This window comes from Somniosus microcephalus, chromosome 10 (genome assembly GCF_052327205.1).
Source record: "Somniosus microcephalus isolate GS21.2 chromosome 10, FLI_Smic_1.0, whole genome shotgun sequence".
Classification (NCBI taxonomy): Eukaryota; Metazoa; Chordata; class Chondrichthyes; order Squaliformes; family Somniosidae; genus Somniosus; species Somniosus microcephalus.
Window position 1 is genome coordinate 106244836 of NC_140996.1, and position 14912 is coordinate 106259747.

Here is a 14912-nt window from a genome sequence, read left to right on the forward strand (position 1 = left end):
GTTTTGGCTGGTGCTGGGGAGGCGGTCTGGGCTTGGGCTTGGGCTGTGGGAAATCTCCCTTTATTATCCTTCCACGGATTTCTACAGTCCTTGCGCCAATGTCCATCCTTCCCACACCCGTAGCAATTGAGCTTGGCTTGGACAGGGCGATTCCCCTCCTGATGCCACTCCTTCTTGCTTGGGGCTGCGGGTTTTGCCTCATGCACCTTTCCCTTCTGGGGAGGTGTTTCCTGACCTCTACAATTCTTGTACGCAACATTTAGCTGACGGAGTACCGTCTCCTCCGTGACGCCGGGACCTTGGGGATCAAACCAAGATCTGGCTAGGGCCCGTATCGCTGGCAAGCTGTTGGTAACCAAGCAACGGAGCCAATGAGCCCGCTGTTCATCGCTCATTGCAGCCCATTCAGTCATACCCGGACAGCTGCGTCGATACACTGGCCACAGCCTTTCTGCGAAAACCCATGGGGGTTCTCCAGATAGCTGCACGGTCCCTTCCACACGGTCGAACGGACTACCGTCGTCCACTCCCATTACTTCTAAAACTTCCTCCCTGAGATCCACATACCCTTTCCGTCCCCTCTTACTCTCGTCTGAGAGGCACTGAAGGATTGTGCAATCCAGGGAGAAAAGCAACAGTTTCACATGTTCCTGATCATCACAGTTATTAATGTCTGCTGTTTCCTGTATCTCCCTGAAATGAATCGAGGGATCTCCCTTTACTGTGAGTCGTGCGAGGTGGCTCACCATGGACCATAATTGCGGGCCAGCGTAGGGCACCACGAGCTGGTTCTGGTGGGGTCCGATACTGCCATCGGCAGCGTTGGGACCGAACCTCTGGTGCCGAGCGGGACACATTGGTGCCGGTCCCAGCTTTGCGACCAGTGGTTCTTCCTCACACTCCACCTCGGCTACCTCCTCATTCACTACCCCCTCCTTTTCCGGCCAAGTCTCACTATAGCTCGGCGGTGCTGAGGGCTCGGTGGCTCGTACCACAATTACCTCAGCTGGAATCGGCTGTTTTGGTTCCTTTAAAAAGTTCATGTGACTAGCTTTCGGGCTGACAAGACACACCATGCCTTTTGCCTTAACCAGGGCCATTCTTAGGTCCTCTATGGTCTTTTGGCAGGGGCCGTGGTCTGTGCTCTCAAACCCGTGCTCAAGGGCTAGCTTGTAAGCTGCCTTAACCTCCACTACTCTCTCCTCCTGCGCTCTTAGCTGTTGTGCGAGGCGGGCATTTCTCTCCTGTATCCTTGTTTCATTAATCTTTGCCTCAGTAACCTGGCACTCCAGGTACTCTATCCTAGCCCGATGTTGATTAGCTACCACTTGGCATTCCTGATTCAGCGCGTGAAGCACTGTGATGAGTTTTTCCCCTCCCATGGCCTTTTCCTCTATCTCTGCTGCCTGGGTTGTGATCTTGGCTGCCTGTGCTGCAACGACCTGGTCCAAAATCTGGACCTGCTTCTTGTAACACATCAGCCACACTGCCTTCTCCACTGACTTCTTATGCTCTTTGCTCTCTGTCCACCTGATGGCTGCGTCCACCGGACGCCCGTCCAGTAAGAGATCGGAAATCCACTGCTTAGTCAGATTTACCTTGCCAAAGACATAATCCGCTATCCTCTCATCCATTGCATTTCGACCATTCAAACTTGGATCTACTACATTGCAATCCTGCTGCCAGAGTCCTCCCGTGGTCGCCATTTTCTGTAAGGGGTTTTAGATTGCAGAGGTTTCTCTCTCTAGAGGCCTCTCTCTCTTGCACAGTAAAACCTTGAGTGGTTTGACCCACTCGCCCCTTAGATTCTATACTCTGGACTTTGGGGCAGGAACTACAATGTAGAGAAAACTCTTGTAGACCAAGTTTGATGAAAACGAAATTAAATTTTATTGCATAAGGAAAAATAAATCAAATGCAAGCAGATAAGAGAGTACATGGGAGGGAAAAACACAAACAAATCATAACGACACAATACTAACTAAGGCAATTACAGGCATCTTACACTCTACAAAAATCATCATGAAATAAGGAAACACACGGAACATCGAGGGACAACAACTCATGTTAATTGCACCCTTAAATCCACCCCCTTAAACCTATCTAGATCTGATTGTGAAGGGCCAGAAACATGCTCACCAATCCAACTAGGAAGTGCAAGGTTTTGAACCAGTCTGCGTTTGATCCTTTCAGGCGTTCCATCTCCACGTGTATCGTGGAGCCCCAGCAAGCTACGCCACACCTCTCTGCTGAGGTGGGGGTCGGGGGCGGCTGGTTCTGGCTGTCGGCGAGGTCGGGGATCGTCGGCTCGACCCCGGTCAGAGGAGCCTTGGGCTGGCTCCCATCGTTTCTTCAGTTTGTTTTTGTCTCTTCTCCAGAGTTGGGTCGATGGCCTCTCGTTTCGGCAACGGCCCGGGGATGGTCGATGATCTCCCGATGTTTTTCCCCGGGGCGGGACGTCGGCTTCGAACGGCCTTCTTGATGTTGGCTTAATTCTTCTTCCTCCTCCGATGGTGGAGAGGAGTTTGCTGATCTTCTCCCGAAGCGACTCCTCTTCACCCACTGCCACTCGGCCGTGTGTCTCCGCAACTGTAACTGCTCAACTCCAATTCCTCCAATTATACTTTTCCTTCAGAAACCTCCACTTCCCGCCCAAAATCAGGTTAGCCTTTGTTTAACTTTTGGCGGGCTGGGAGCACAGCGGGATAGTTATTATATTTTAAAATATTTTAGATGGTCGGTAAAGGCTGATCTCTGGTCTGGAATGACCTTCATTGTTTTTAATGCCCTGCTGATCTCGTTATCTAGTCCTTGGTGCTGTTCTCATGAATATGAAATTGTCCCCTTTTGTCTGGGTCAACATTTAGATGGCCTCTGACTCCAGGCCGATCTTGACTGGATCTGCATCTAATCCATATGTATATGTGTGGGTCTGGTTTCGTTCTCTCAGAAACGGCTTCCAGAACTTACTGTGAGTTGAATCCACAAAGCTGTCTGAGGTTGCGCAGGAACCATTTTAAAGTGTCCCAATAAGCCGGTCACGTGGTATGGCAGCCATTTTGTATGCCCCTTTTTCTGGGCTTCTTTTAAAACAGTCTTTAAAAATCATGGCCTCTTCTGCCATTTGACCCTTATTAATACAAAGTCCAATTTTGCGAATCCTACATGTCCCTATGCCAATTTGCGCATGGCTCAGGTAACAATCCAGAGATTATTACCTTTGAGGTTCTGCTTTTTAATTTGGATCCTAGCTCCTCAAATATTGTGGTGAATGTTGGAGAGAAAAACATTAGCGAAATTCGTAAATTAACATTTTTACGTCAACATACTAGTAAACATTTCCAAGTCAGTCTGATTGGTTCTCCTGTCCAGGAAGAAAGATAAATGTTTATTTCTGTTAAATCATAGCTTTTCCTGCTTTTTGTTTTTAATTCGGTATCACAAATTGTGTATGTGTTTTTCTGCACTTGTGAATAAGTGCTGCATTTCTGACATGTTACATGGGGGGTGTGCTGGTTCAAGAAGATAACATTTATTAATGGAAGTGATTGAAGTTGAAAATACAGACACCCTTTCTTGTTCAATTCTTTTTAATACTGTGAACTAAAGAACTACAGCACTTTATATTTGTTGGTTGTCTGGTTGCATTGTGATTAATATTCTAATTACGTATCTGGACGTCCAGCACGTCAGCGCCATTGGAAAGTCGCTGCTCCTGCTACTTGTGCAGCCATTGCCAGTGACATGAGAGATAGGCTAATATGTTGAAAACGTTAAAATTAATACAAATTGCATGAATAGATATGCCTCTTTCAGCTTACCTTGGGCTTTTGGATTGTTTGTCGATGCATAGCCGTGTAACTGAGTGATGTTTCTGAAGTGTTAATGCATTATTATGCAATTCTTTTATATCCCAGTCATTTCTGACAAGTAACCTTTTAAAAAATAGAGTTTGTACATGACGAACTAAAAGCTTTTAATTAATTCTACCGTAAACAAACTTGCAGAATGGGCATGTAAATGACAAATGAATTTCAATATAGATAAGTGTGAGGTGGTGCATTTTGGTAGGAGGAATAAGGAGGCCACGTACTCCTTGGAAAATAAGAGTCTAAATGGAGTGGAGGTGCAAAGGAATCAAGAGGTATAGATTCACAAATCATTAAAAGTAGCAACGCAGGTTAAAAAAAGCCATAAAAGTGCAAATAAAGCACTGGGGTTAATTTATAGAGGAATGGAACTCAAAAGCAGAGAAGTTATGTTAAACTTGTACAGAACCTTGTCTGATTATCTCATGATTTGAGATGGTGGGGTGGCAATATGGCATTACTGTATATATGGTTTAAGTGGTTGCTGTTGTTGCAGTAAAATTTGCCCACGGACAAAAAGGTCACGCTCAAAGGTGTTTGTGGCCCGCTCAGTACAAAAAAAAATTAGAGGGAACATTGTCGACAGCCCCTTACCACAGCACCGTATTGCTTGTGGAAGTGAAAGTAACAACTGCCCTCAATTTTTTTGGATACGGGCTCCTTCCAGGCTGAAATGGGGAATACTAGTAATAATCAGTCGGCAGTAGGTGCCTGATGCCCTGTTTGCAAAAGTTATCCAATTCGTAACTTTCCTCTTTTTCCAGGGCTTTCACACCTTTAATGTTCAGCTGCTGTTTGATCACCACCAGCATATCATATAGATTTGTATCCACCTTTCTGAGCCAGTCCACTATTCCACCCTACTCTTTAACCCAGCACAGCAAGTTAGAGGCTGGTGGCTTTGCACCAAGATTATCCCTTTCAATCTGGCTCATAACACCTCTCCGATATCCATATTTACTAGCTGAAACATGATACAGCTAGAGCCACAGGTCAACAAGAGTCAATGTTGAACAGACAACTAGAGTGCTGGAACAATGCTTCCCCTCCCCGGACAGGTCTGGAGGCTTTTTGCAATACAGCCCAGAAAGACTATCAAATTATGGTTGCTTTTTTTAATTCATTCTTGAGATATGGGCATCTCTAGCAAGCCCAGCATTTATTGCCCACCCCAGTTGCCCTTGAGAAGGTGGTGGTGCGACACCTTCTTGGACTGTTACAGTCTGTGTGATAAAGGTACTCCCACAATGCTGTTAGAAACATAGAAACATAGAAGATAGGAGCAGGAGTAGGCCATTCGGCCCTTCGAGCCTGCTCCGCCATTCAACGAGATCATGGCTGATCATCCAAACCCCAGCACCCGGTCCCTACACCGACAGCCATCCCACCCAAGCCCTACCCCCGTACCCCACGTATTTAATCCCCCCTAACACTAAGGGTCAATTTTTATCATGGCCAATCAACCTAACCCGCACATCTTTGGACTGTGGGAGGAAACCGGAGCACCCGGAGGAAACCCACGCAAACACGGGGAGAATGTGCAAACTCCACACAGACAGTCACCCAAGGCCGGATTTGAACCCGGGTCCCTGGCGCTGTGAGGCAACAGTGCTAACCACTATGCCACCGTGCTGAGGATTTTGTTCCAGGATTTTGATCCAGTGACAATGAAGGAATGGTGATATATATCCAAGTCAGGATGGTGTGTGACTTAGAGAGGAACTTGCAGGTGGTGGTGTTGGCATGCACCTGGTGCTCTTGTTCCTTTAGGTGGTAGAAGTCACGGGTTTGGGAGGTGCTGTCGAAGAAGCCTTGGTGAGTTGCTGCAGTGCATCCTGTAGCTCAGTCATGGATGTTTAAGGTGGTGGATGGGCTATCTGTGGTGTATGTAACCTGTTCCACCTTAAGAGAACTTAAGCCTGTTCCACCTTAAGAGATGTACTACTTTCTCGGGCTGCTGTATACGTAATACCGGTGGTGACCATCGGTATATAAGTACTGTGTAGTGATATTGTATTTAGTATAGTCCTGACCTCCAACTAGTAAAGACCTGTTGAACTTTATTCTTGTAGTCTGTGTCAGTAATTAATCTTAATACAACTGGAACACACAGACTTAACAGTGGCGACGAGTCCGATTCTTACGCTGCGGCAGTTTATATCCACGGCGGCTTCGTCCACAGAACGGGCGTCGAAGAGAGGCATCCACCCTCATCACCCTGCTGGAAGACACGTCGCGCGGCAGGCATCGAGAACCCGGAGTGCAGAAGACATCCTGAACTCGAAGCCTCCATCAGCGGCAGTCAGCTATCTTCTTTCTACCTCGGTGGTGGGTAAGCCGGTCAGCGACGCGAGCAGAAAGTCGGCCGCGTTGGCTGTACAGACGGGGGGAGGAAGACAGAGGAATAAGGGCGGTGAGATCGATCGCGACCGGAGATAAGGGCCGGGCCGCATTCGGGCCGAAAGGCGCAGCGCGGGGACATCGATCGCGGCTGGTGATAAGGGCCGGGCCGCTTTCGGGCCAAAAAAAGGCGCAGCGTCTGGGGCGACTGAAGGCGCGAGAGCCGCGGTGAAGGCGAACGCAGCCAGTGCTAATAACCGGGCTGCAAGAAGGGCTGCGAGGCGCGGCATCGGGGAAGCGCGAATGCCCGAGGGAGCCGCGGTGAAGCGGAGACAGCGTCGGGGGAGTTACTAACCACTGGGAAAGGGGAGCAGCAGCGGTACGCCAAACACCATTGCAGCCAGTGGGTGAAGACCGCCAAGCGCGGGAAAACCGCCATTTTGTAGGCGGAGGACGAAGACAAGAGCGGGAAGCCGCCATCTTGGGATAAAATAAATTGCAACGATGCCTAAACATGGGAACATTAATATCTTTGATAGCGACATCGAAGATTGGGCCATGTATGTAGAACGCATACAAAATTATTGTAAAGCAAATAAAATCCCAGATGCAGAGAAAGCACTAACGTTATTGAACTTAATGGGTACGAAGACATACGGGCAATTGAAACACCTTTTATCACCAGATGAACCGGCGGATAAGACGTTCGAGGAGATTGTTACTGTCCTGAAAAATCATCTAAACCCCACGCCGCTGATGCTAGCGGAACGATTTAAATTTTACAGCAGAAGGCAGCTGAAGGATGAAAGCAATGCTGAATATTTAATGCAATTGCGTAAGCTAGCAAAGTACTGTCAGTTTGGAACGGGACTAACAGACGCGCTAAGAGATAAATTTGTGTGTGGATTATTAAAAGAAGATACACAAAAGCGACTGCTCGAGGAGAATGAGCTGACGCTTGAGAAAGCGGTCACTATGGCAGCAGCACATGAAGCCGCAGCGAGAGGCACGGCAGTAATGCAGCTACGGTCACCGGAACTCAGTACAAATAAATTGGGTTTGAGTACTGTAAAATGTTATCGTTGTGGAAAGACAACACACGATCAGAACCAGTGTTGGTTTAAAAACCAAGAATGCAGAACGTGTGGCAGGCTTGGCCACATAGCTAAAGTATGCCGGTCAGGAAAGAAGACCAGCAACAAAAAGTCACCGCAAGGAAAATACATAAAGGTGCACAAGGTGACAAAGACCAGTTCGAACGAACAGAAGTCAGATTCAGACGCTAGCAGTAATGAACTGGGTAGCTTAAGAGTACACAACGTTGGTAAGGATGCAGATCTCCAGACAATTTGGGTCACTCTTCAGATAGCAGGAGTCCAAGTAAAGATGGAATTGGACACTGGATCGGCATTGACGGTCATGAATAAGAAAGATTACAAAAGGTTATTCCAACATATTCCCCTACGGGATACGGAGATTATATTGAAAACATACACGGGGCAAAGAGTGTACCCCATCGGAAAGATAGAGGTAAAAGTGGTCCACAAGGGCGAAGAAAGCCAAGTAATGGACTTATATGTGCTACCTGAAGGAGGTCCACCACTACTGGGATGGGAGTGGATTAGGAAAATGAATATGGACTGGCACTCCTTAAAAGCACTAACGGTAGATTCCGGGGAAACAGATGTCAAACCTAAACGATTGTCCAAAATATTGGATGATGCTAAAGAGGTGTTCCAGCAAGGACTGGGAACACTGAAAGGAATTACGGCAAACATCAAGATTGATGAACATGCACAACCAAAATTTTTCAAAGCCAGACCGGTACCCTATGCAATACGACCTACTGTAGAAGCGGAACTGGAAGCGCTAGAACGTTCAGGTGTACTGTCTAAGGTAGATTGCATTGAGTGGGCTATGCCCATTGTTCCCGTTATGAAACGTCCTTCGAGCAACAAGCCAGGAGAACCAGGGAAGGTTCGCATCTGTGGAGATTTCAAGATCACCGTTAATCCGGTGCTTCACACGGTGCAGTATCCGCTTCCGCGGATTGAGGATATTTTTGCTTCGTTGTCTGGCGGGAAACACTTCACCAAGATAGACCTGGCGCAGGCGTACTTGCAGATGGAGGTTGAAGAAGAGTCACGCCAGTACCTCACGATCAACACGCATAGAGGTTTGTACCGGTATAATAGGCTGGTTTTTGGAGTGGCATCGGCTCCGGCAATTTGGCAGAGGGCCATGGAGCAGGTATTACAGGGAATTCCAGGCACACAATGTTACCTGGACGATATTCTGATTACAGGTGATGGTGATGAAGAACACCTCGCAAACTTGGAACTGGTGCTCAACAGACTGAAAGAGTATGGACTTAGAGTTAATCGGCAGAAATGTGAGTTCTTTCAGAAGCGGATCTTGTACTGTGGTCATGTCATTGACCGGGAGGGGCTTCATAAGTCTCCTGACAAGATAGAGGCAGTTGTAAAGGCTCCCGCTCCGGATAATGTCTCTCAGTTGAGGTCGTTTCTGGGATTGATTAACTATTACCATAAGTTTCGAACGAATCTATCCACGGTACTGCACCCGCTGAACGCTCTGTTACAGAAGGGGGTACCATGGGAATGGAGCGAAAATTGTAAGAAGGCATTTCGCAAAAGCAAAGAATTGATCACCTCAGAGGAAGTGTTGGCTCACTTCAACCCGACACTGCCTATTCGGTTGGCTTGTGATGCTTCTCCATATGGTATTGGGGCAGTACTCTCACACAAGTTGCCAAATGGCACGGAAAGGCCAGTCGCGTTTGCATCCAGATCATTGACCTCCGCTGAGCGCAACTATGCGCAGATCGATAGGGAGGCTCTCAGCCTTGTATGGGGAGTGAAGAAGTTTAATCATTACCTGCAGGGCCAAAAATTCACACTTCTGACAGACCATCAACCGTTGGTATCCATTTTTAACCCTAAGAAGGGTGTTTCGGTGATGACAGCACAGCGACTCCAGAGATGGTCCCTTTTCCTAGGGGCACATCAATATCAAATAGAATTCAAAGGTACAAAGCAGCATGGCAATGCTGATGGGCTGTCGCGCCTGCCACTACCTGAAGCAGAAGAGACGACGAAAGTTGACCCTGTTGAGTTATTTCATTCGACCATCATCGAGTGTTTACCAGTCACCAATGCAAGTATTGAAAGAGAAACCAGGAACGACCCGACACTGTCCCGAGTTTACGAGGTGACAGTGAAGGGATGGCCAACACATGGTGATCCTCTGTTACCGGCATTCTCGGCAAGGTGAGACCAGCTGTCCGTCTGCCATGGTACTTTGATGTACGGGACAAGAGTGATTATTCCTCCCAAGTTACGGGAAAGAGTTCTAAAGGAACTGCATGAAGGTCATCTGGGGGGAGTTAAGATGAAAAGTCTTGCTAGGGCTTATGTAAGGTGGCCGGGCATTGACAAACAGATAGAGGAGTTGACAAAAAGCTGCGCTGGGTGCCAAAAAGTGCAAAATGCACCTCCGATCGCACCGCTACACCCATGGGAATGGCCTTCAGCCCCATGGCAACGCGTACATATTGACTTTGCTGGTCCATTCATGGACTCCATGTTCCTAATTGCGGTGGACGCACATTCCAAATGGCCAGAAGTGATCAAGATGAATACCACTACTTCAGAAAAGACAATTGTGGTGTTAAGAACAATATTCGCAAGGAACGGATTGCCAGAACAGATATGTTCGGACAATGGACCACAGTTCGTGTCGGAAGAATTCCAAAAATTCTTAAAGAAGAATGGGGTGAAACATTATACCTCTGCCCCATATCATCCGGCGACAAACGGGTTGGCCGAGAGATTTGTCCAAACATTCAAAAAGGCAATAAAGGCCATGAACGATGATCAGATTCCATTACAACACAAGGTGGACAATTTCCTAATGGCATATCGAAACACCGCTCATGCAGTGACTAACCAAAGTCCTGCCATGATGTTTTATAACAGGAGGTTGCGGTCCAGGTTGGACTTGTTAAAACCAAATGTGCGGAGGGAAGTGGAAAACAAACAGTTCCGGCATATTAATAACAAGTCCACTCGAAGTTTCGACGTAGGACAACCAGTGTTGGCAAGGGGCTATGGAAATGAAAAATGGCAGTCCGGAACAATTCGGGCCAGACAAGGACCTCTGATGTACACAGTAGATATTGGTAACAATGTGATAAGGCGTCATGCGGATCAACTGGTAGAATCAAGAGCAAGGGTCGAACCCATGGTTGCGACAGAGACAACTGTGGAAGACGTTAATGAACCTGAAACATCTACCTCGGCAGGGACTGTACCTGATGATGACGTCCAATACATAGGAAACCAACAAGAAGAGTCACCTCAGCAACAAGAATCAGAGACCACTGAAAGGCATTATCCAAACCGAATCAGAAGGCCTCCTGAGAGACTGAACCTTTGAACTGTTTATACCTGAAGTTATATATGTATATATGTTATTATGTTATGTTAAATGGGGATATGACGGTTAAGCTGAAAAGGGAGGATTGTGGTGTATGTAACCTGTTCCACCTTAAGAGAACTTAAGCCTGTTCCACCTTAAGAGATGTACTACTTTCTTTGGCTGCTGTATACGTAATACCGGTGGTGACCACTGGTATATAAGTACTGTGTAGTGATATTGTATTTAGTATAGTCCTGACCTCCAACTAGTAAAGACCTGTTGAACTTTATTCTTGTAGTCTGTGTCAGTAATTAATCTTAATACAACTGGAACACACAGACTTAACACTATCTATCAAACAGACTACTTTGTCCTGGATGGTGTCGAGCTTCTTCATTGTTGTAGCTGCACCCATCCAGGCAAGTGAAAAGTATTTATGTCATTTATGTGGCTGGTCCAATTGAATTTCTGGTCAATGGTGACCCCCCCAGGATGTTGATAGTGGGCGATTTGGCTGCATTATCCACATCTTTGCTGTGCAGCCGATACAAATGGAGCCTACACCACCTGCCACCTGATGAAAATCCTGATGACATTGAGGATGGTGCAGAAGCAAGAAGGCACCAACACTAGCCTGCAGCCAGAGTTCTTTGTCAACAGTTCATTGAACAGAAAGAAAGAAAGACTTGCATTTATATAGCACCTTTCATGACCTCAGGACCTCCCAAAGCGCTTTACAGCCAATGAAGTACTTTTGAAGTGCAGTCACTTTTGTAATGCAGGAAATGCGGTAGCCAATTTAGGCACAACAAGCTCCCACAAACAGCAATGTGATAATGAACAGATCATTTGTTTTTCGTGATGTTGATTGAGAGATAAATATTGGCTGGGATAACTACCCTGCTCTTCTTCGATAAAGTGCCATGGGATCTTTTACATCCAGAGAGAGCAGACGGGACCTCTTTTTAACGTCTCATTCGAAAGGCAGCACCTCCGACAGTGCAGCGCTCCCTCAGTACTGCACTGGAGTGTCAGCCTAGAATTTTTGTGCAAGTCCCTGGAACAGTGCAGAGACTTGAGCGTTCCGGGAGAGCAAACTATAGGAGATCTGTAAGAAGTCACACAACACCAGGTTATAGTCCAACAGCTTTATTTGAAATCACAAGCTTTCGGAGCGCTGCTCCTTCGTCAAGTGAAGTCACCTGACGAAGGAGCAGCGCTCCGAAAGCTTGTGATTTCAAATAAAGCTGTTGGACTATAACCTGGTGTTGTGTGACTTCTTACATTTGTCCACCCCAGTCCAACTCCGGCATCTCCACACTATAGGAGATCTGTGATGCAACTAGTTCCTATCTAGGAGGTCCCCTGGCCTGGCCGATGCGAAGGTGATGGTTTAGCTGGAACCTGTATGGCACCAGTATAGTGTCAGCCGTGGCTCAGTTGGTAGCACTCTTGAATCCACAACTTTCTGACGCAGAGACAAGTCCCACTCTAGAGACTTGAGCACAAAAACCGAGGCTGAAACTACAGTGCAGTGAATGCGCTGTCGGAAGTGCCGTCTTTCAGATGAGATGTTAAACAGAGGCCAGTCTGCTCTCTCAGGTGGACATAAAAGATCCCATGGCACTATTTCGAAGAAGAGCCGGGGAATTCTCCCCTCTGTCCTGACCAATAATTATCCCTCAATCAACATCAGTAAAACAGATTATCTGGTCATTATCATATTGCTGTTTGTGGGAGCTTGCTGTGTGCAAATTGGCTGCCGTGTTTCCTTCATTACAACAGTGACTACACTGCAAAGTACTTCATTGGCTGTAAAATGCTTTGGGATGACCTGAGGTCATGAAAGGAGCTATATAAATGCAAGTCAATTTTTTAGTAAGTATCCATCTGAAGATGCCACTACTGGTGCCAGAGACTCCAGCTGCAGTGTCCATTGAGGCGAGCACATGCTCCATGTCTGATTACAGAATGTTGATACCATATGCCTGGACCCCATGGACGTTAGCAAACTCCTCCACATTCTCCGACATGTTGTGGAAGCTCCCTGGAAAGCAGTCCAGTACATTCAACAATTGCTGGTGCACACAAAACATTTTTCTTTTAAAGTTGGATTCTTAAAATCTGCATCTGTGTCCTCTTCAGCAGAGCTGGGTTATGCATTTGCTCTCTAGTGAGGTAATTTGTCCTATGTACTATGCTCACTTGTGTTCAGTAAAATATCCAGTGCAGAATCCTCTAACTCACTAACTATACCATGTGGAATGTCAGTTTCTATGCTGGTACTTGGAGTAACAATACCTCTTCAGGAGGGTTCTCTCCCTCAGCCTGTGCAGTCAGGTCCTTGGAATTATGGGCCCAGAACTTGGCGTTGGGGGCTTCCCGCGGGTGCAAGCCCCCGATCTGCACTCACCCTGCGCGCTGACATCTGAAGCCCGGGCCTGCTTGCATTTCCTGTCACAGGCCCAGTTCAGATGTCAGCGCGCAGTGCTTACCTGATCCAGCGGCGTAGTTAGTGCGATGTGCCGGTTGGGATCAGGTGAGCACTGTACAACCAATCAGGGCAGGGGAAGGTTCATTCATGAGTTTGAGAGTGAGAACTGTCAAACTCATGAAAACTACGGGGTCCCAAAACACTATTTAAACTTTAAATAAAAATTTAAAAAACATCCCAATCATTAAATTAAGTATAAATACGTTTAAAAAAATAATTTAAACAATAATTTTTTTTTGTTGAAAAAAATTAATTTTTAATAAAAAGGGTCTAAAACTAAACGTACCTTATTGTAGATTCTTTAAAATAATAAACCTGTGGGAAAAAAAATTCTAAACTGCAATAATACACCACTTACCTGTAAAAATAAATACTTAGGTGTGCTTTTTACAAGCGTAAAGACCAGAGGCCTTTACACATGTGCAAATCCCCCAAAACAGAGGAAATCCAAGACGCACGTGCTGCCCCCTACAGCGCACGCGCTAGCCTCTTAACTCTTGGGTTAGAGGAGAGGAAATGTCGGTTTTCAGCGCATGCGCTGGCAAAAACCGGCATTTCCTCCGGCCCTTCCGTACTCACGCGTTTGGGGAGGAATTACTGCCCCATGATGTAGGCATTCACATGTTCAGCCTCTTCTTTGCAGGCCTGTTGGCTGCGTTGTCTCGGCACCTGCCTACCATCCAAAGGGTCAAGGTCCTTTTTTCTGGCCCTGATCTGCTCCACTAACATCTCCACTGCAGTTATCAAGAAACTGGGTGCCCTGGTCGTCAACCTTATGAAAAAAATTATAAAATCTCATCTCTGAATCAGCACCAATGAAAAGATACACCTACTTTAAGAGGTGCAAGCACACTTTAAATATATGTTAAAGCCACCAGCTATCAACACTGGAAACGCACGGGCAGCTTGCCAATTCAAATGAAGCCCAACCATCAAAATGGTTCACTCCTCTCTGGTGACATCAAGCAGGCGTCCTGATCGCTTCACCCACCGATAGTCTGCCAAATATGAAAATCATCCCCCCGTATTTTTTTTGTCTTTTCAGTTACCAAATACAGATCTGAAAATGTAACTCATAGACAGCAAATCTTGATTGACAAACTGCTAAATGGTATAATTGTACTTTTAGAATGTATATTTATGACAAAGAATTGCCTGTATGACATTGTTTTGTTCTTAAAATATATTGATAAGGTGAGTAGAATTAATTTGTGTATTGACTTGTATGTGTTGCAAATAAACAGAAACAACGTAATGTAACGGAAGAGTTTGACAAGTCAGAGTTTGACGAATCCAAAGGAGCTCTGAATGAAAAAGCAGTAAATGAAAATTCCTTTGAGATGCCTTTTTGTGATCATCACGGTTGTAATTGCTACAAGAACACATCTGTTCATTCATTTGGTTCAGTTGCATCTGAAAAATTAAGTTACAAAAAGTCCAGATCAGTTTCCTATAACTCTTCTCAGTATAGTGCTTTAAAAGGTGGGGGAAAGGGCTGTTGAGCCTCATCAGACTCTGAACAAAAAGGCTTAAAACAAAATTTGTCCGGAAAGCAAACTTCGGTTGGAACAAACACATCTGACCAGTTTTCTTCAGAAGAAATATGGAGGACAACTCCTAGTGTTACATGGACAAGTACTGATGAGCAGTTTTCTGTTACTAGTAAATCACTGGACAAGAACATTTCAGGATCATCAAGAAGTAACACTGCACTGAAAGAAACTGAATACAGTAGTTATGAGTATGAAAGGTATTCTATAACGCCATCA